General features: G+C 45.7%; 1 protein-coding gene across 5 annotated transcripts in view; it reads right to left on the bottom strand.

Moving 5' to 3' along the window:
* The window catches only part of NFIX (nuclear factor I X), a 1679708-nt gene that overhangs the window by 1123746 nt on the left and 534932 nt on the right, over positions 1-21030 (bottom strand). The gene's annotated exons all lie outside the window — the stretch shown is intronic.

Genomic DNA, 21030 nt, shown 5'->3' with positions numbered 1-21030 from the left:
AAATCATGTGCAAGAAAAACATCTATTGGCTACTGAAAGTATGTAGACCAGTTTTTGTGTTATTGCAATGTAGAGATATTTTAAACATGTTCTGCCCTGCATTAACAATTTCAAATCCAATGAAAACAAAATAACAGACATAAAATGCCAAATTACATGATATACAAATATTTTAGCAAATTTCCTAAACTATTTACGAACCTAGACAGAATGAAAATATCTCCAGAAAGAGAGGTCTTGCATAATCTTAATTCAATCGGGACGTTATTGCAAATCACAGAGCTTGCATACATTTAATCTACATGGAGGTGTGGTGGATCATTGGGTAAATTGCGCAGATTTCATAAATATGAACATTAAACACGACTTCCACACTTATTATAATTACGTGCTGCTGAGATTATCTTGTTTATAATACTGTTTCTTTATCTTCTAGTTTTTGTGAGGCTTAGAAACAGGTTTTGAAACATGGAAATTAATGTCGTCAAGAAGACCTCATGTGCCTCCAACATTTCTTAACTGGGTGCTAACCATGTTTGCCTGCAGTTCTGCACTCTCATTCACCAATAGATTTTAACTGGTAATTAAAATGTGTGCAAAATTACACAAATACAAAAATAACTTGTTCAAAATGACTGCAAATTGCGTTTGCACCAATTAATCCCTATTTATGTGAGAAATGAGACACAAACAACTTAAATTATTCATAAATTTAATTTGCACTGGGTGTTTTCCACTTGTTTTTTTTCTAATTTTCCTGCAGTTATTAGAATTTAATTAAGGTATCTCATGTTCTGTCTGAAATCCTCATATCTTGTGTGATTCTTTCCTAATATTTAGGGAGGAAAACTTAAGTTATAATATTCCCCTTACTATAAAAAAGAACGAATTAAAAACACTTGCGATTAATAAAACTAAATTGATGGATGTGAATGAAAATATTTATATAAAACTAAGTTACATCAACATCAGTGACACATCAAAGTTCAATTAACCTTAGAGACACATTAAGAACATTTCTAATGTAACCTTATCACGGGGGGACCAACTGGGTTTTTTGGATCTCGTGTTTCCTATATTTTTGCTTCACCCCAACCACTATGCCACTACCAGTGAGTGGTGAATCTGTTGTTCATTCTAAAGCTGTCTATGCTAGCCTTCTTGAAAAGTAGTTATTTGGATAATGTAAAATTTCTACCCGGTAAAAAAGGAGAGAAACAAAACCACCTAGAGGGCACGTATGCTGCGAAGAAACAATGACGCCATGTGAATGAGCTTTCGAAGTGCAGAAAAACAGTTCATGGAAAATATTCATTTATAATCATTCGCTTGAGACTTTTTTAGTTTGTTAGAGATTCACTTGTTAGAGTTTTGGGAAGGTTCAGATAATTTTCCTGGTTCATTCATTTTCGGAATTTGCTATTAAAAAGTTTTATTTTTTTGCTAAGAGTAGTATAGTTATTATCGCAATTCATTGTTTAAGGGATAATTATTTTGCTTTCAATATTGTTAAACAATAATATTGAGAGCAAGTTTTTCTGCGATGTCATTTGTGGAGAACAAGTGTTTAAGGATTCAAGGAGGAAGCAAGGACAGGTCTTTCCTCCACTGTCAGTCAAGTGACAAAGGGGAGCAGCAATTCCCTTGGTGATCTCTGTTCAGGTTTCCTGGGTGTTTAGGATGCCAATAAGTAATATAATTCCATGATCTGTTTTAAATATTGTAGGAAGGTGGATACCTGACTATGGTTACCCCAGATTTTTTTGCCTTGTGTTTTGCTGGTTTTCGACTTAGTTGGCCTGGTTCCCTGCTAATCAGGGCCCTAGGCTATCTGCTTTCTCTGTAAAATGGACTCCATGCACCCTAGGTGCATAACCAATCTGGTACTGGACACCTTAACAGCCTCTGTACAGTGCACTATAGGTGCTCAGGGCATAGGTGCATCCAAGGCCTACCAGGGGCTGCAGCATATCTTTTGCCACCCCTGGCTGGACCTTAAATTGACACAACTGGCTGATCACTCAGCTGGGGCAAGGTGATGTAATCACCCCTTGCTTAGATATAGTATACCTATATCTAAACCTATATCTGGACATATATATACCTATAAGTCACTCCTATGGCAGGCCTTAACAATCCTGGAGGCAGAGTGCTTGGTTTTATGTGAGATGGTGCTCTAGCATGAGCTGAGCCTGTCTGCAGCTGTCAGGACCAACTCCCTTAGCTGTTCCGGGATATTGCCATACCATATACTCTTAAGTGCATTATAATCCATCGCGGTTATGTGCTAACTTTGGTTTGGCTTTATCAAAACATGTCGTGTAAGGTGTCATACGATTTGGAATACTATCCCCTCACCAGTCCTGGCAACGGGGATAGCATTCCACCCTTCTAGAGGGAGAAGACATGTTACTTTGCTAAAACGCGGTTAATTCTAACCAGAGCCTCAGCAGCACAAAATGGATGCTGCTGCCACCGACACAAGTCTGACCTCCTGCTGCTGACCGAAACTTGGCAGAGGAGGCCTGGACAAAGGGTTTCCTGTCGCAGGGAGGTGCTACACCTCCCCAGACAGGAGATAGTGTATTGGGGCAGGGTGGGTTGAAAGAAACTAGACAGTGCCTGGGGCGCACAAGGCTTCCCCTTGCATAATCCGGTCAAACCGGTTCTGGGGCACACCAGCCCCAGTCCCAGCGCGACCCTGGACAAAGGGAAAGGGGTGTAACCACCCCCTTCCTGGGTCCCACCCATAGGAGGGGCCTAGCAGGTAATCCAGCCCACTAGATTGGTATAAGAGTGGGAGCAGTGCTAGTGCACACAGATTATCCTGACTGAAACTTATGAAACGAAACTCTGGACCCTTTGACATCCTACTCGACGTAGAAGACTGAAGAATCTCCCTTGTGGTCAAGGAGTGACCACCCTGTGCAAACAGGCACCCTCCAGCACCTCGACGTTTGCTTTGTTGCAGTTCCCGCCGGAACTCGAGCGACAGAGATCAACAAGACCCAGCGTGCCTGCCTTCTAACAGCCCGATCCACAGGCCCTGCAGAGCTGAGACCCGTGGAGGCGACCTGAAGCGTGGGGCCGGCCATCTTGGAAAGACCACGAGGCACTGACGGTGCAGCTTCCGAGGCTCCCTCGAAGCTGTGCATTGGGGTTTGAGAAGCCCCAGCCCTGAGACACTCTTGCACCGAAGCTCACCCCTGTGCACCCGCTTCCTGTGGGTGAGGTAACTCATGAACGCCGGTGCTCCTGTACTGGTATACACCTCTAGTGTCTAAGTCTAAAGTTTTGTCCTTCTAGGTCAGTCGGAAGACTCTTAAAACAGTAACTCGATAACTTTTACGCACCATTGACTTTGCATTGGTGCATGTGTGTGCTTTAAGAACTGCACCCGATTCCCGCGGGCTTTTCCCGACTTCAGAATTGCTAGTCCCGATTGCTCCCAGCGATTCCCCAGGCCCTAGGCCTGACCACTGTTCGATTATTGATACTTATACCACTTTTTTAATATATGGTTTGAGTGGCCCCTGGGCCTCATCCATAATTGTGCAACTTTTATATGTTTAACTGTGCTTTTGTTTAAACGCTGTGCGTCTAGACTCATAAAGAGTATAGAGGATTATTCTAGTAATAAATACATATATTTTTATAATATATAACTTGTGTGGTGTCCTTTCATTTGATATTACAGGATTGTGATTGGTAAAACAGCTTGCTTAACACGACCTCTTGAGTTAAGCCTTTAAGGCTGCTTAGTCCATGCTACCCTTAGGATAGCTTGTCTATAAGGTTGACTTACAACCAGACACCATAAGGGATTGTTTGGACTGATACAAGGTGCCCCCAGAATTGGAGACATCATATATCAGGCCAACTTCTCTTATTGGTGGCAGCGGTGGGATTTGAGCTTGCTGTTGTTTTACCATTGCAATCTTTTTATCAAATTGAAAGATCACATCAAGTACCTTAGGTACATATAAACAAAGCTTATCATATTTAAGTTCTACTGAAATTAGTAGTTGTAGATCAAAGGGCTTAGCACACCCTGCCTACAACTCACTAGCAAGGTACAGTAGGAAAACACTTAGTGTAGGTAAGTGCACCACTTACACCTCACTAGCAGTCATGTCTGGCACAAGTGAAGCTTCCAGCTCTCTACCTGTGAGGGTTGACCTTACCAAGGCACCCTCCAGCTATGACAACCTCAGCCACAGACACTTGAGTGCCTTGTGCACTTCAAGGGGGCTGAGAAAGGGTCACAACCCTACCATTCCCATCCCGATAGCCATCCTGGAGAAGGATGATCTTGAGAAAGCTAGTGTAGCTCCCTTAGGGTCAGGAGATGGAGCGACTCCCCCAGAGAATGAGAATAGCACCCCAGAAGATGAGGTGGACCCTGAATCAGAAGAGGAAGAGTCAGATAAGAATCAAGGGGATATCCAGGTACAAGTGAGGAGGCTTAGCCAAGCCAACTTGGACCTACTTGGAAATGGAGAGGGCCAGCACCTCCCCAGAGTATACACTAGAATTGTTCCAGGCAATAGAAGATTGAGATCTCCCTTCAGTGATTCTCACATTTCTAGTGCCTCAAGAGAATCTCAAAGGGGAATGACTTCCCCCCAGAGAAGAGAGCATAAGGCCAGAATGAGGGCTGTCCAACTCCAGATAGAGAGGGAAGAGGTAGTCTTGGCCCAAGCTAAACTTGCTTTGGCAAGGGAACAAAAATTGAGTGTATTAGATTCCACTGGTGGCAGCAACATAATTCCTAGAGAGAAAGACAGGTCCTTTGATACTAGAAACCTGACAAAGATTGTACCCCCCTACAAGGAAGGGGGTGACATCCACAAATGGATGACTGCTCTGGAGAGAGCCTGCATGGTACAGCAGGTTCCCCAAGATCAGTGGGGTGCAATTTTATGGTACTCCTTTTCTGAGAAAGGGAGAGATAAGCTCCTCACAGTTAGACCTGATGATGCTAAAAATTACACTGTCCTGAAGAGTGCTCTAATAGATGGGTTTGGCCTAACCACTGAACAATACAGGTTAAAGTTCAGAGATACCTAGAAGACACAGACACAGGACTGGACTGATTTTGTAGATTGTGTTACTAAGGCTCTGAAGGTTGGCTACATGGCAGCAAAGTACATGACTATACAGGATTGTATAATTTGATTATGGGGGAGCAGATCCTAAGTAATTGTCAGAACCAGCTTTTACACCACTACCTGGTGGACTCAGATCTGATCTCTCCACAAGAATTGGGTAAGAGGGCAGACAAATGGGTCAGAACCAGGATTAGGCCTAATAATCAGGGCAATGAACAGAAGAAGGAGTCTACCAAACCTCAAGATAAGGGTGGGGATAAATCTAAAGAGAAGACTTCCCCAGGGCCCCAAAACTCAAAGGATGGGGGTGGGTCCCAAGACACTTCCTCTACTCAGAAAAATCCTTATTGCCATGCCTGTAAACAGGTTGGCCATTTGGAAAACAGACAGCTGTTGTCCAAAGAATAGTAATAAGGAAAATATACCTCCAAATAAAGCTCCAACACCTCCTGTCACTGTTAGCAGTGGTCCCCCAGGTGGTGCGAGCACCCCCAAGAATTTGGGTGGGTTTACTTTTGGAGCCCAGGTGAACTCTGGCCTATCCAGGTCCCCTACCACAGATACTCTTGTCTATGAAAATGGCATGGGGTTTGCCAATTTCACTGCTTGCCCAAACACTTTGAGCAAGTACAGACAGGAGCCCCTCATCAATGGTTTGAAAGTTGAGGCCTTTAGAGACACAGGGGCTAGCATCACCATGGCGGCTGAATGTCTAGTCCCCTCAAGGCAACTTTTACCTGGTGCCACATACCAGGTGACAAACATTGATGGAATAGAAACCAATCATCCCATGGCAGTAGTCAATCTTAGCTGGGGAGGTGTCACTGGCCCAAAGAGAGTGGGAGTGGCAGCAAACTTGCCTATAGATTTCCTACTTGGTAATGATTTGGAAACCTCAGCCTGGACTGAGGTTGAAAAGGAAATCCATTCTAGAATGGTAAATGTCCATGGAAAGGTTGGTGGGGCTGTGTTGGCCACAGCCACAATGCAAGATGTCCTTCCTGAAAAGATTGGTAGGGCTGTACAAAGCTCAGCCCCATCTTTAGCAGAAGCCCTTCCTGAACAAGTTACCAGAGCTGTTATGATAACAGCCCATACCCAAACTGAGTCTCCTCCTGAAAAGGTTGGTGGGGCTGTGATTGCCACAGCCCAAACTCAAACTGACTCATGTGTTGTAAAGCCTGAAATGATGGATCACTCCACACAAACAGAGAGCATTGAGGAGGAAGAGAAATCTCCCTCCCACCAGACATTAGGACAGGATCAGCCTCCTCAGGGAACTGATCTTACCCCTGATGAAGGAACTGTCCCAGAGGTTGTTAGGCCTAGCCTGGCAGAGCCCCTGATGGCAGTGGACCCTTCTCAGGTGGGACCCAGTCTGGAGCAGGTGACCTGCCCCTCTCTACCTTGCCTTAATCCGCCCAGGGCTGCAGAGGAAAAAAAGGACAGTGAGCCCCAAATAAAGCACCCCCGTCAGCAGATTAGGGGCACTGAAGCTAGCAGCCCTAGCCAGGTGAAAACTTTAAAAACACCTGAGGGATCCCCCTTAAAAGTAGTTAGGGACCTCCCACAGATGGATACTGTTGGGCACAGCCAAACCTGGGCCCAAAGGGCCCAAACCTGAACTGTCCCTCCAGTAAGCCAACAAAAGGGACCCAGCCTCCAGCTTTAGGTAGCCAGAGGTTGACCCTGAGAGCACAGTGCAACTCAGTTGATGAAAGAAAGGCACACATGGTGGAAGATAATTGGAGGAAGCTGAGCCCTAAATTAGTGGAGCCTCACTTCAATACTCCATATCAACACCAGCCTTTTACTTTGCAAAGACACACCCAAGGTAGTGGTTCCCTATGGTGGAGACCCTCTAATACTCCAAGGGTGAGGGATTGCTTAGTGGACCATGAGACAGGGGGTAACCATGCTAGTGCAGGTACTTCCTTATATGGCCACTCAGGCAATATAGGCTTACCTGGTCAAGGATAGCCTTATCTCCTTTCGTTTGGGGGGGTTGTGTAGGAAGGTGGATACCTGACTATGGTTACCCCAGATTTTTTTGCCTTGTGTTTAGCTGGTTTTCGACTTAGTTGGCCTGGTTCCCTGCTAATCAGGGCCCCAGGCTATCTGCTCTCTCTGTAAAATGGACTCCATGCACCCTAGGTGCATAACCAATCTGGTACTGGACACCTTATCAGCCCCTGTACAGTGCACTATAGGTGCCCAGGGCATAGGTGCATTCAAGGCCTACCAGGGGCTGCAGCATATCTTTTGCCACCCCTGGCTGGACCTTAAATTGACACAACTGGCTGATCACTCAGCTGGGGCAAGGTGGTGTAATCACCCCTTGCTTAGATATAGTATACCTATATCTAAACCTATATCTGGACACATATATACCTATAAGTCACTCCTATGGCAGGCCTTAACAATCCTGGAGGCAGAGTACTTGGTTTTATGTGAGATGGTGCTCTAGCATGAGCTGAGCCTGTCTGCAGCTGTCGGGACCAACTCCCTTAGCTGTTCAGGGATATTGCCATACCATATACTCTTAAGTGCATTACAATCCATCGCGGTTATGTGCTAACTTTGGTTTGGCTTTATCAAAACATGTCGTGTAAGGTGTCATACGATTTGGAGTACTATCCCCTCACCAGTCCTGGTGACGGGGATAGCATTCCACCCTTCTAGAGGGAGAAGACATGTTATTTTGCTAAAACGCGGTTAATTCTAACCAGAGCCTCAGCATCACAAAATGGATGCTGCTGCCACCGACACAAGTCTGACCTCCTGCTGCTGACCGAAACTTGGCAGAGGAGTCCTGGACAAAGGATTTCCTGTTGCAGGGAGGTGCTACACCTCCCCAGACAGGAGATAGTGTATTGGGGCAGGGTGGGTTGAAAGAAACTAGACAGTGCCTGGGGCGCACAAGGCTTCCCCTTGCATAATCCGATCAAACCGGTTCTGGGGCACACCAGCCCCAGTCCCAGCGCGACCCTGGACAAAGGGAAAGGGGTGTAACCACCCCCTTCCTGGGTCCCACCCATAGGAGGGACCTAGCGGGTAATCCAGCCCACTAGATTGGAATAAGAGTGGGAGCAGTGCTAGTGCACACAGATTATCCTGACTGAAACTTATGAAACGAAACTCTGGACCCTTTGACATCCTACTCGACGTAGAAGACTGAAGAATCTCCCTTGTGGTCAAGGAGTGACCAACATGTGCAAACAGGCACCATCCAGCACCTCGATGTTTGCTTTGTTGCAGTTCCCGCCAGAACTCGAGCGACAGAGATCAACAAGACCCAGCGTGCCTGCCTTCTAACAGCCCGATCCACAGTCCCTGCAGAGCTGAGACCTGTGGAGGCGGCCTGAAGCGTGGGGCCGGCCATCTTGGAAAGACCACGAGGCGCTGACCGTGCAGCTTCCAGGCTCCCTTGAAGCTGTGCATTGGGGTTTGAGAAGCCCCAGCCCTGAGCCACTCTTGCACCGAAGCTCACCCCTCTACACTCACAGAGTGCTGCGTGGGGCCCTTCTGCATCTTTTGGCTCAACGCGTTGGTCCGGTCGCTTGCCCGTTGGCTAGCGGCCCCAGTATGGACGAACCTTTGAATCTAACTTGTGAGCCTGGTTGCTCCAGACTTGTCCTCGCTCCCCTGAAAAGGAGCACCCGCTCTGACCCTCCTGGTCCGAGTAAGAAGCGATCTTCAAATCCTGCATGGGTTGCGCTTGCCAAGGGTTGTTTGCTCCGATCCGGAAGCCGACACCGCTGACAGCGAGAGCCTTCGTGGGACAGCTTGTGATCCACTCCTGGACATCCTCGGTGCCCCAGAGTCCACGTGGCAGCGGAGACAAGCTTCACGACATCGACCTGATTGCGCCCGACATTGCCTGGTTCCTTCCTGGTTCCACCCTGGTCACTGCTGAGTGACCCAGACTCTGTCCCCTCTGCTTTCAGGTCATCTATATCTTCGATCCACCCTTGGATCGCACCGGACATTTCTCTTCCGGCCGCCTGCAGCATCTTCATCTCCAGGCTCCATAGATCTACACGCCGAAAGCCGACACTACTTTGCACCTGTGCACCCGCTTCCTGTGGGTGAGGTAACTCATGAACGCCAGTGCTCCTGTACTGGTATACACCTCTAGTGTCTAAGTCTAAAGTTTTGTCCTTCTAGGTCAGTCGGAAGACTCTTAAAACAGTAACTCGATAACTTTTACGCACCATTGACTTTGCATTGGTGCATGTGTGTGTTTTAAGCGCTGCACCCGATTCCCGCGGGCTTTTCCCGACTTCAGCATTGCTAGTTCCGATTGCTCCCAGCGATTCCCCAGGCCCTAGGCCGGACCACTGTTCGATTAGTGATACTTATACCACTTTTTTAATATATGGTTTGAGTGGCCCCTGGGCCTCATCCATAATTGTGCAACTTTTATATGTTTAACTGTGCTTTTGTTTAAACGCTTGTGCTTCTCGACTCATAAAGAGTATAGAGGATTATTCTAGTAATAAATACATATATTTTTATAATATATAACTTGTGCGGTGTCCTTTCATTTGATATTACAGGATTGTGATTGGTAAAACAGCTTGCTTAACATGACCTCTTGAGTTAAGCCTTTAAGGCTGCTTAGTCCATGCTACCCTTAGAATAGCTTGTCTATAAGGTTGACTTACAACCAGACACCATAAGGGATTGTTTGGACTGATACAAGGTGCCCCCAGAATTGGAGACATCATATATCAGGCCAACTTCTCACAAATATGCCAATGCCTGGACTACGAGCAGAAACAGGCCTGAGTGATTTTTTTTATTCTTCATTCACAAATGTAGTAAATAGCCTGCTCATTTTGGTTTGCGCCAAGGGTGTCTGACTCACTACATACTAAACAAGCAGTGGCATAACCAATATGTCTCGCCTTTGGGACCTTATAAGTGTTTAGCCATGCAACGCTTGATGTTGTTGCACCAAGGATATTGAGCAGGATAACTAAATACTTATAAGGTCCCAAAGGTGAGACCTTTTGGCTATGCCAATGCTTGTTTTACTTTGCCAATGCTTTTTTGGCTTTGCCAGTGCTTGTCGATGCACTGGCAAAGTCAAAATATGAGCGAGACAATGCTTATTTTATTGAACCTAAAAGAATGAAAGTTCACCAAAAGAGTTAAATGTTGCCTCTGGCTCAGCACTTCAGAAACATTGGCCCCAGACACATCCTTTTAGCTGTATCTTGAAGTAAAGTATATCTATCCGCCAGTAAGATGGTTTGGAGGATCAAGGCAACTTTCACAGATCTGCGAATAATCTACTGACTACATATTTGAAGGACCATAAAATATTTTAGAAGGTTAATGTGTGTGCTACAGAGCAGTGTCTGTAACCTGATTATCGTATGCGAAAATCCCCAAAATGTAGCGTAGTAGGTCCTTTTAGCTGTATCTTGAAGTAAAGTGTATCTATCCGCCAGTACGATGGTTTGAAGCATCAAGGCAACTTTCACAGATCTGCGAATAATCTACTGACTACAGATTTGAATGACCATAAAATATTTTAGAAGGTTAATGTGTGTGCTACAGAGCAGTTTGTGTAACCTGATTATCGTATGTGAAAATCCCCAAAATATAGCGTAGTGGGTTTCAGTGTACCTTAAAATATCCTTGTGTAACCTGCACATCATGGGGTAGTAGTTTAGTGGGTTATGGGCCTCCTACAAATACCTGCATGTAACCACTTGGAAGGGGCGTAACAAAGGACCGCACAAACCGCGCTCTCTCAAAGTGTATGTGTGTGTGTGTGTGTGTGTATGGGGGGGGGGCAAGCTTCCCTTCAGTATGGAGGGGCAGTAAAATCTGGCCATTAATGAACACCAGCTGCTGCTGCCGGGTTGCAGACTACTCTGGGAGATGAGCAAAAAATAACAAAGTTTCAACAAATGTGATTTTTTTTGTTGCAATAAATATAAGCCCTGACAAAAGAGAAACAGGAGAAGACAATACAGAAACACCGAAGAGAGGAAAGGTTATCCGAGTAATGTGGGTGAGAGACAGCTAAGTGAGAGGGTGACACAGGAAAGAGCGCGAGGGAGACCAAAGACAGGAGAGAATGGTAGAGGAGAAAGTGAGTGGCTATAAAGAAATATGTAAAATATTTTAGAAGGTCAATGTGTGTGCTACAGAGCAGTGTGTGTAACCTGATTATCGTATGTGAAAATCCCCCAAATATAGCGTATTGGGTTTCAGTGTAGCTTAAAATATCCTTGTGTAACCTGCAAATCATGGTGTGAGTAGTTCAGTGGGTTATGGGCCTGCTACAAATACCTGCTTGTAACCACTTTGAAGGGGCGTAACAAAGGACTTCGCAACACGCGGTCTCTCAAAGCGTATGTGTGTGTGGGGGGCAAGCTTCCCTTCAGTATGGAGGGACAGTAAAATCTGGCCATTAATGAACACCAGCTGCTGCCGCCGGGTTGCAGACTGCTCTGGGAGATTAGCAGAAAATAACAAAGTTTCAACAAATGTGATTTTTTTTTGTTGCAATAAATTGAAGCCTGACAAAAGAGAAACAGGAGAAGACAATACAGAAACACCGAAGAGAGGAAAGGTTATACCGAGTAATGTGGGTGAGAGACAGCTAATTGAGACAGTGACACAGAAAAGAGCTATAGGGAGACCGAAGATAGGAGAGAGAGATACAGGAGAACGAGAGTGGCTATAAAGAGATAGGTAAAATATTTTAGAAAGTTAATGTGTGTGCTACAGAGCAGTGCGTGTAACCTGATTATCGTATGCGAAAATCCCCCAAATTTAGCCTAGTGGGTTTCGGTGTAGCTCAAAATATCCTTGTGTAACCTGCAAATCATGTGGTGAGTAAAATTTCAACAAATGTGATTTTTTTTGTCGCAATAAATATAAGCCCTGACAAAAGAGAAACAGGAAAAGACAATACAGAAACACCGAAGAGCTGCAGCCGGGTGGTGCGAGCGCGAGGGTCAAAAGCATACATGGCAGGAGCCACAAGACATGTGGCTGAGTGGTGCACTTAATGACCCGTGACAGACAGATGGCGGCTGCACGCGTGTACGCTTGCATGAACACAAGCGCTAGGCCAGCCAAAGTGTGGGGTAGCACTTTGAAAACTCACCTACTAAATGTCTCAGTGCAGCGCATGCACTGGCTCAGCGAGACCTAAAAAGAGTGTTCTTGCTTAAGAGTTTGTTTGGGGATCTCTAATATATAGTTGTCCTCTATAACAGCTTTTTAAAAATCTTCATAGTCTTTCCCATTAATACATTTCAGCTCGTCAGTGTCAGCCATGGGAAATTATCAATCTTTTTAGTCATGGATCTTTACTGTGATACCTAAGTGGAATGGATTAAAATGCCCTAAATTGGATGATCATTGAGCTTGAAGTTAACTGCAATAAGGCTGCCCCATCTGAAATAAATACATATGTCTCTTAACATTAGTATAAAATGTACAAATTAATTTGTTTATACATTGCAGGGCGAAAAAGTGATGCTGGTAAAAAAGCCCCTCATTCTCCCTTAAAATCCCTTTCCCAGACTTGTGTATGTGAAAAGGAATGAGCATGTAGAGGCGTTTCGATACAGATCCACAGACGCGTCTGGTGAAGGGGTAGGGTGCTTACTAAAATCCACTTCAAAACAGTTTTTGAATAAAGATAGGGAGCCATGACATCTGCTGGAAACGACAAAGGTGTCCTTGACCTCACTAAGGAGTCTATTTACTACGTTTTAACGTTGTGTTTGAACGCTAAATCTTTTTTTTTTCTAATTTACTTTCCAGGACTAAACTTGTTTAGCATTGAAAAAAACTTGAAAGTAGCGCAAAGCAGTGCATAAGACTGCTTTGCATTACTTAGCGCCTAAGGGAAGTACCATGGGTGGTGCACGGGCGTTCCCATGCAACTACCCAAGGTTTCTGATGTTAAACCCTATTTACTCAAAAAAGTAGACAGGGTTTAGCGGGAGAAATAGCGCCTATTTCAAATAGACGCCATGAAGGAGAAAAGCTTTCATTTCTTCTTCCTTTTCCGACTTTGTATGTATGCTGAATTGCACAGCACACATACAAAGTGGGAAAAGGTTTAAAGTAAATCTGAGAGTAGCATTTGAACTGGAATACTATCCTTTCAGTACAAAACTTGCGCTAGATTCAAACAGACACCCTTGCAGTATGGTGAAAAGGTGTGTGCGTGGCGCACGGCAGCTAACTTCAGCACCAGCGCTAAGGAGAGGGACGAAGAGTGCCATATTTCTGTAAATATAGCAGTCTCCTTCTGTCTTCTTCTTGCGCAAAGCAGCGCAGCTTTTTTTGCCTTCAGCGCTGCGTTGCTTGAGATTTTAGTAAATTAGCCCCTTAGTGCATGGAGGAGCCATGTGTACTTTGATGACTGTGCACCTCGTCCTAAAAATGGATTTCTCTGAGGGGTAGGTTGTCATCCATTTGTTGGAATTTGGGATATTTAAAGGTGGTAGAAAAGAGGCCAAGGGAGAGTCTCTACAGGATCTAGGGACAGTACACACCAGCGTTCCAGCCGCACCTTCTATTACCCCACCAACCTTCAGTTTATCAAGACACCTTGTGAGAGCTATTTGAGGGAAGAGTTTATAACTGACATTATTTACGTCTGTTGAAAAGTCGATTTTGAGTAACGAGGGTTTTCATTATAGGATAGTTAAAAGTCGTTTGGAAAAAGTAACAGTTTCTTTAGCAATTAACGTTTTAATTGGCTGAAATAAATGTCTGGTTTGTGACCCATAGGATTTTCGGAAATGGGATGTGAAGCAATTAAAGACACAACCAAGATTTAGCCAGGGAGCACAAGGTGGGTGTTCTAGGCAGCTCGGGTCTCTCCTTTAGAAACATGCTTGTAGCCACCGTGCTACTAAGTAGCATAATAGGAGCCTGGTCTCCATACTCTAGGAGGGGTGAGTGCTACAGTGCAACAGAGTACCTGGAGGGGGCGGGTGGGGGGTCAGGGATATGGGTACGCACAAGATTTGTACAAGACCTCATACTTCACTTGTCTTCCTGTTTTGATTTTTTTTTGCGTATTGTTCTTGAGCGTAAGCAGAGATGATATCCCCTAGAGCTCATTCCTGCAGTCTATTTTCACGAACAGTTTGTCATCACTGAGGTATGCCAGAGGAGGCCTGGAGGAGGCCTCGGAGTGTCCTGAAATGCCCTCGACGCCGGAGCCAGAAATACAGAAATGTGGGCTAGGGTTCTAGCTCAACACAGACGGAAGAAAAAAGGTTTGATGTCATGAGAGATAATGAGAAAAAGAGAGAGACGGAGATGACACAAGAGAGATGGAGGAGATTGCAGCCAGGGGAAAGGAGGGAAAATTGGAGACGGAAAAGAGAGGGGAAGAAGATCAAATAAGGGATACAAGTAAATAAGGAGGAGTACTGAGGTACGGGTGCTTTAGAAGGAACAAGGAAAGGAAGAGAAGACAGACATCAGGTAGTAAAGAAAGACGTTTTTGGGTGTTGAGCACAGAGAAACAAGTGTGAGAGAGAAATATTCTGACCATGCCCCAGATTAAACCCCTTTATTCGGCTACCTCGAAATTACTGTTATCTGTGGTCCCCGCAGAAATGGTGAAAGCAGCACTTAATTTGTTTGAAAATAAAGCAGCTGCCCAATGTTCAGCTGCCTCAGAGCCGTTGATCAGTGGATGACATAAAGCCATCTCACATAGAATGCCTCCAAAACATAAATACTCCCATGTGGTGATTGGAAAAAATATGACCCACTCGCTCCCTGGCCTGACAAACAGGGACATCTTAAGGATTTTGGGGGCCCTGGGCCAAACATATTTTGGGGGCCCCTGTTCAGAACAATCTTTGAATTTATGATCCACTTTGAGCCCCTGTTTCCCACACAGTTTCCGCTTCCTCAGCAGCTTTAGTGATCCAGTTTGCATCATAGGCATTAGCCTATATATTCCTGATGTAAATGGATGCGTGCAGCTGACAGCAATAGAATTTAGTGTTTCCTGCCCAGCTACTAGGTTTTTCATATTTTTTAAATTGTATATGTGTGGCTGAATTACTCTGTGCTTTTTAACATTTTCTCCTACCCACGCGCACTTGAACTTTACTTGATTCTGCTTGTCTACACCTCCTTAGCTGCTCCGATTTACATCTCGCTTTTACTCCAGTCCTGGTCTGTTACGGCTGATATGCCGATTGTACGGAGGGCTGGGGCTACTATCGGGCTCCTCACTTCCGCCCTCACAGTTGCCGCTTCCTCAGCTGCGTTAGTGATCCAGTTTGCATCAGAGGCATTAGCCTATATATTACCGATGCAAACGGACGCGTGCAGCGGGGCGCTGCTGGCGCTCTAAAGGCAAGCCCAGAGGCGTCCGGCGCCAGCCATGCTGCCCCTCCGGTGAGTTACATCCACTATATTAAAATAGGGAAAAACTGCCTAGCCTTGGGCGGCTTCCATTATGTCAGTGTACAGCGGCTGATCCGAGCTTGGAGGTGGATTTTCGATGCAATAAGTACAACTGGTCTCTCCCCCAGCCCAGGAATCTCACACCCAAGATCCTTCCATGCAACAATAAGTATAAAAACAATAAGAAAACAAAGGACTTAAAGACCACCCTTTAAATTGTCGCTCTATGCAAAAGCATGAACCACACATTTATGGACTACTTTTAGACGAACAACCTGATTTTTTATTTCTCACTGAGACCTGGCTGTCTGAAGCCTCCAACCCTACTATCACCTCAGCCATCCCTACAGGTTATAAAATCCTTAGGAGGGACTGAGTGAGTGGGAAGGGGAGTGGTGTCGCCATAATTAACAATAAAAAACTAGACTTCTTTCCCATCCCGATGGAAAACATCGAGGGTGCAGAGTCCTTAGGCTTCTGCTGTACCTTAACCTCCCAATATAGCATTGCTGTTTTTTCTGATTTACAGACCTCCCAATGCAATTGGAAATTTTATTACTATGCTTAATACATCCACCACCTCCCTGGCCTTAAAATACAACAACTGCATTATTCTGGGAGATTTCAATATACATATGGACAATGGAAAAGACCCTCAAACAATTTACTAGTTGGAGACGCTGCAGACCTGCAACATGTTTCCATCTATTTCTTCTGCCACCCATGAGAAGGGCCATACCCTAGACCAAATCTTTTACAACTTTGACATATCAGTAAGCCTACCTCTTCCCATTATCTGGTCTGATCACTTCCTTTTAAAATTCATAATTTCCAACTCTGCTACAGCGCCTCTGGCTAACGCAGGGTAGAGGTTCCCTAATTACAGGACATTCCATAAAATATCCATCCTGATGTTATCAGACACCCTCGGTTGTTCCTCACCAGAGCTGTCTGGCTGCTCCAACTCAAGTGCCCTCTCAATAGATTCATGGCTCCGAACCAACATTGATGCAGCGCTACTGGTTGTTTCCCGCTCCTCAAAGAGTTTGGCCCCATCAGCTCCATGGTATAATGATTGCCTCAGATCTAGCAAAAGAAATTGTAGAAAAATGGAACAGAAATGGCGTAAATCCCATCTACCTGAGGACAGGAAGGTGTCTAAAGACAACTTAAAAGCTCATTACATTCTTGTGTGGGCAGCCAAGAAAAACGTCTTTCAAACCAAGATAGAAAATGCCCAAAATAAGAGTAAGGAAATCTTTAGTATAGTTAAATCTTTTACCGCCCCGAAAGCCAGGAACAAAGGAAGGGATGTGCATGGAAGAATGGTCCAAGCAAATAGCTCAATTCTTCCACAAACAGATCTCTGTGATCCAACAAGCCTTCACTAACATCTCAGAGGAATAACTGACCTTCTACCTTGGTTCTAATAGCATATTTCACCTCTTGGATCCTGCATCTTTACTAGCTTTCCCTGAGTTTCAGCTTAAAGAGTCACTGACCCTTCTCCAAAGCATTAAATCTGGCTCTCCTACCGACCCATGTCCAGCAAATATCCTGAACGTATTAGCTCCCACCATAAACCCCATGGTAAACCAGCTCTTTAATGCTTCCCTCTCCTCAGGCAACATGCCGAAATTATGGAAGAATGCTAAGATTCTTCCACTGATAAAAAGTCTAACGCCAAACCGACGGACCCTGCCAACTACAGGGCAATCTCCCTTCTTCCAGCCCTCTCCAAAATATTAGAGAAGCATGTAAACAAGGCCCTCCAAAAACACATTGAAGATGGGAAGCTCCTTCATGAGTCACAATCCAGTTTTAGGGCTAACTACAGTACGGAGTCCGCTCTGCTGGAAGTGACTGAAGGGTAAGCTGGACCAGGGAGGCACGTCTGTTCTGATACTGCGCGATCTGTCAGCGACCTTCGATATGGTCCCACATGAGAGGCTCCTGGAGAGACTTGCTAACATCGTCCTGGGGGAGACCATTTTAACATGGATGTCATCCTTCTTGGCAAATAGCTCTCAGGACATCTGACTCCCCCCTTTCTTATACCCGGCTCTGGCCATGAATGTAGGTGTCCCTCAGGGCTCCATTCTCAGTCTTACCCTTTTTAATATATATCTATCCCCCCTTGAATTTCTGGTAGAGGAAGAGGGTGCCAAAATTGTTTCCTATGCTGATGACACGCAGCTGATTTTTACGTGTGAAAAAGGAACCAACTTTGACAGGGCAATGATTAGGTCTTGCCTCACAAACATTTTTAACAGGCTTAAGATCAATCAGCTTAAGTGCAATCCTGACAAAACTGAAGTTGTTTTCTTTGGTAATCCAGAAACGCCTGACTGGCGCTCTGGTGGGCAAAAGATCTGCCTCCCCTGCCTGCGGAAAAGGAGAAAGTAAAAAACGTAGGAATAGTCATAGACAAGACACTCTCCATACGCTTACAAATCCAAAATCTAACTGTTGCTTGCTTTGGCATACTCCGGATGCAAAAAAAATTCCTGCCACTTTTACCACTTGTAAAAGGTGAGCCCAAATTACCCTCGATGCCCGGGCTGCTGGCGCAGGCCGCCTCTTAGTTCCCATTCTGAATAGTTACCAAATAAAGAGACGGGCGCTGGCAGCAGGAATCAAGAACAGAGTTTATTACTCATGAGGAGAGCCTGTCATTTCGGACACGAAACACAGTGTCTTTCGGGAGGTGCTCTAACAAGTGAGCTGAGACATCTTCTTTTATACCTTACAAAACACTTGGCATTACAATCAGGACATTGTGACACAAAGAAAAGACATCCCTATAATCCTCGTGTCAATCCTACCCCACATATGTTATCAATAGAGACCCTTGAACTGTAGATAAGGGAGGGGGCAATGACGCAGCTGAGTGTTCCGCTGATTATTAGGAGATGTGCGCCTGATCGTATCCCAAGGGGTGGGGAAGCCAGGATCAATAGTGGGTTCTTTGAAGAGGAGTGACTCCATACCATAAGGGGCAATAAACAGTATCTTCCGGCTTAGGCGATGGCCTCGGACATGTGTGGACAGTCCATCGCGGAGGGAGGGTTTACTAACAGAGGGGTTATTCATAAAAGGAAAGGAGGTGTTGGTCAGGCGCGGCCGGGACTCCCAAGGACAGGGTCTTGCAGAAGAGGAAGGTTTATGACTTGTCCATGTGAGGGAGAAGGGGAGGGGGGAAGCCAGGGTGTGCACAGGGACAGAGTCGCACAGGGAGAGGTCTTATGACCCGTACATGAGAGAGCGGGGGCAGTCAGGTGCAGCTGGGGAGGGCTATGTCAGCTGAGGCGAAGGATGCCTCTTCAAGAGGAAAATGGGGGGGGGGGGGTTTGCGTGGGTCAAGCAGAAGGGTTGCCTTTCAGGGCAGGGTCGCGCAGAGGGAGAGGGTTTCATGGTCTATGCATGTGAGAGAGGGGGGGGTTTCAAATACACGCAGAAGGGAAGCCGGTGATCCTAATGAGCGGAAAAAAGGCCAGGGTGCCTAGAATGGCTGTCATGTACATAGGGGTACGGGTTTTTACTGGCGGAATGATGCGGTCAATATTTTATGGTATTCATGGTGCTTACAGGGCCTTTATGGTATTCATGGTGCTTACAGGGAGAGGAGTGGGAAAAGGGAAATGAACGCTGTTTATGTACATCAATTTCTCTAATTTTCCACAGTCGCCCCTTTTTACATTACAGAGTTCATTTTTGTAATTGATGAGGGTACAAATAAACAGGCGTGGTTGAAGAATTTAGCATTTGTCAATACTAACATTTGGCATATAATCATGGACAGTTGACGTGATGGGCAAAATGCAGCACATAGGAAATTGCATTTGTCGAGTTCCTATCGTTTCAAAAGCACTACATAGCATAAATGTTTCTGACTTAAAAATGTGACCAATGAACATCTTGACCAAGTAGTTGAGGGCGGAATTTAGTTCAATACACAAGATCTCTTCGTCACAGTGTCTTTTTAGCAGTGAGCCATCACTGGTAGGCTCTAGTCCGTGTCCTTTCGTTGGCGCTGTTGAGCACCGGCGGTGGAGCTATAGGTCCAGCTCGGGTCCATCCTTACGCGTTGCAGGGTGCGGTCAATCCTCTGCTGCTAGACCACAGTCCTGTTCTCTAACCAATCCTTTTAGTGGCGCCTTATGCTCGGCACCCATATTCCTGCGGCGTACCCCATTTCCACCTGGATGCTGTCCTTCCTTTCGACAAGAAGTCATGTGGAAAAGAGGGTGTGTGGTTTCGATAGTCGATGGGAGTGAGAGGGCGGAGTGGGGGCAGATTTTCCTGGGACACACCAAAGGGACCAAGGGAGCAAATGATAACAAGCAAGCAAGCCCATCAACCGGGCTTGAAGAGGGGGACGGAAGCTTCAGGCACGTGTGGGTAGGCGGGCAAAAGGCTTCAGGACAGCCCTTCATCCTTTCGTTTTACCACATTGGAGAGTGCTGTCTCGTCCCGTATTCCTGTCGTGCTGGGGCTCCACCTTTGGTCGATGTCGCATGTGTCCCATGATCTGCGGCCAGGCTGTGTGTCACGTCCGACCCTTCTCCTCCGGTGATCGTATATCTTTGAAATAGGTACAAAACAAGCTTTAGAGAACTGGTCAGGAGAAGACATTTATGCATGTGAATTCTTCCCTCATTTCTACGCACTTGGGAGATACGCTCATCGGTCACAGTCAGAGGTTCATTACCAAGCAGTGCATATGTCAGCATTTCTACTGAGTTCATGCCAAGTTTTATTCATCGTCTATACATGTCACATATGGAGAAAAGTCAGACTCTTATCAACTGTGCATTCCATCAAACTCAACATTTCGGAACCTCCAGGGAGACTCGTCTTTCTAACCTGAGCCTTAACAGTCTAACGTTTCCCTTCAAGGCTGGCTAACCTTTTCAAACTGGGCGGGGGCGCTATCATCGACAGTCAGGGTAAAACAGGTTTTTCTCGAGGGACAACAGTTACTCATGGTCATCATGTTTATATCCGGGACAGCAGCTGGGGTCAATCAAGTGGGGCGGGGATGCTTCGGGCATTAGCGCTTGGGTGCAAAGGGGTGGGGCAATCTGGGCATCGGAGGTCAATCTAGACGTTGGCGTTTGTCTCTGATGAACTAAAAATAAGGTGCCATCGACATACAGTTCCCCTATAAAAGGCCAGATTGGGGGACTTTAGTCGTCTTACCTGTCCTTTCCTTCTCAGCCAATTCGAGTTCATTCATTTTGCAGAAAGGAGAGGCAGTAATATGGCGAGATACGATCATTTTAGTTTCGGTCAATTTCGCTGAACACCTTCGCGTTCAATAAGTATCCAATCAGACTGGTGCCGGTGGGGCACAATTTTACCACAAAGAGGAAGAGGAAATAGGGAGACTCTCATAGAGAGTGAGAGCCGTCCGCAATCTAAACGAGCCATTCGGTACACGTATGACATGTAGAGAGAGGGAGAGAGAGAGAGAGAGAGAGATAAGGGGGTGGAGAGG

The sequence above is a fragment of the Lissotriton vulgaris genome, chromosome 1_1, assembly GCF_964263255.1.
Source record: "Lissotriton vulgaris chromosome 1_1, aLisVul1.2, whole genome shotgun sequence".
Classification (NCBI taxonomy): Eukaryota; Metazoa; Chordata; class Amphibia; order Caudata; family Salamandridae; genus Lissotriton; species Lissotriton vulgaris.
This window is presented reverse-complemented; position numbering and strand designations above follow the sequence as displayed.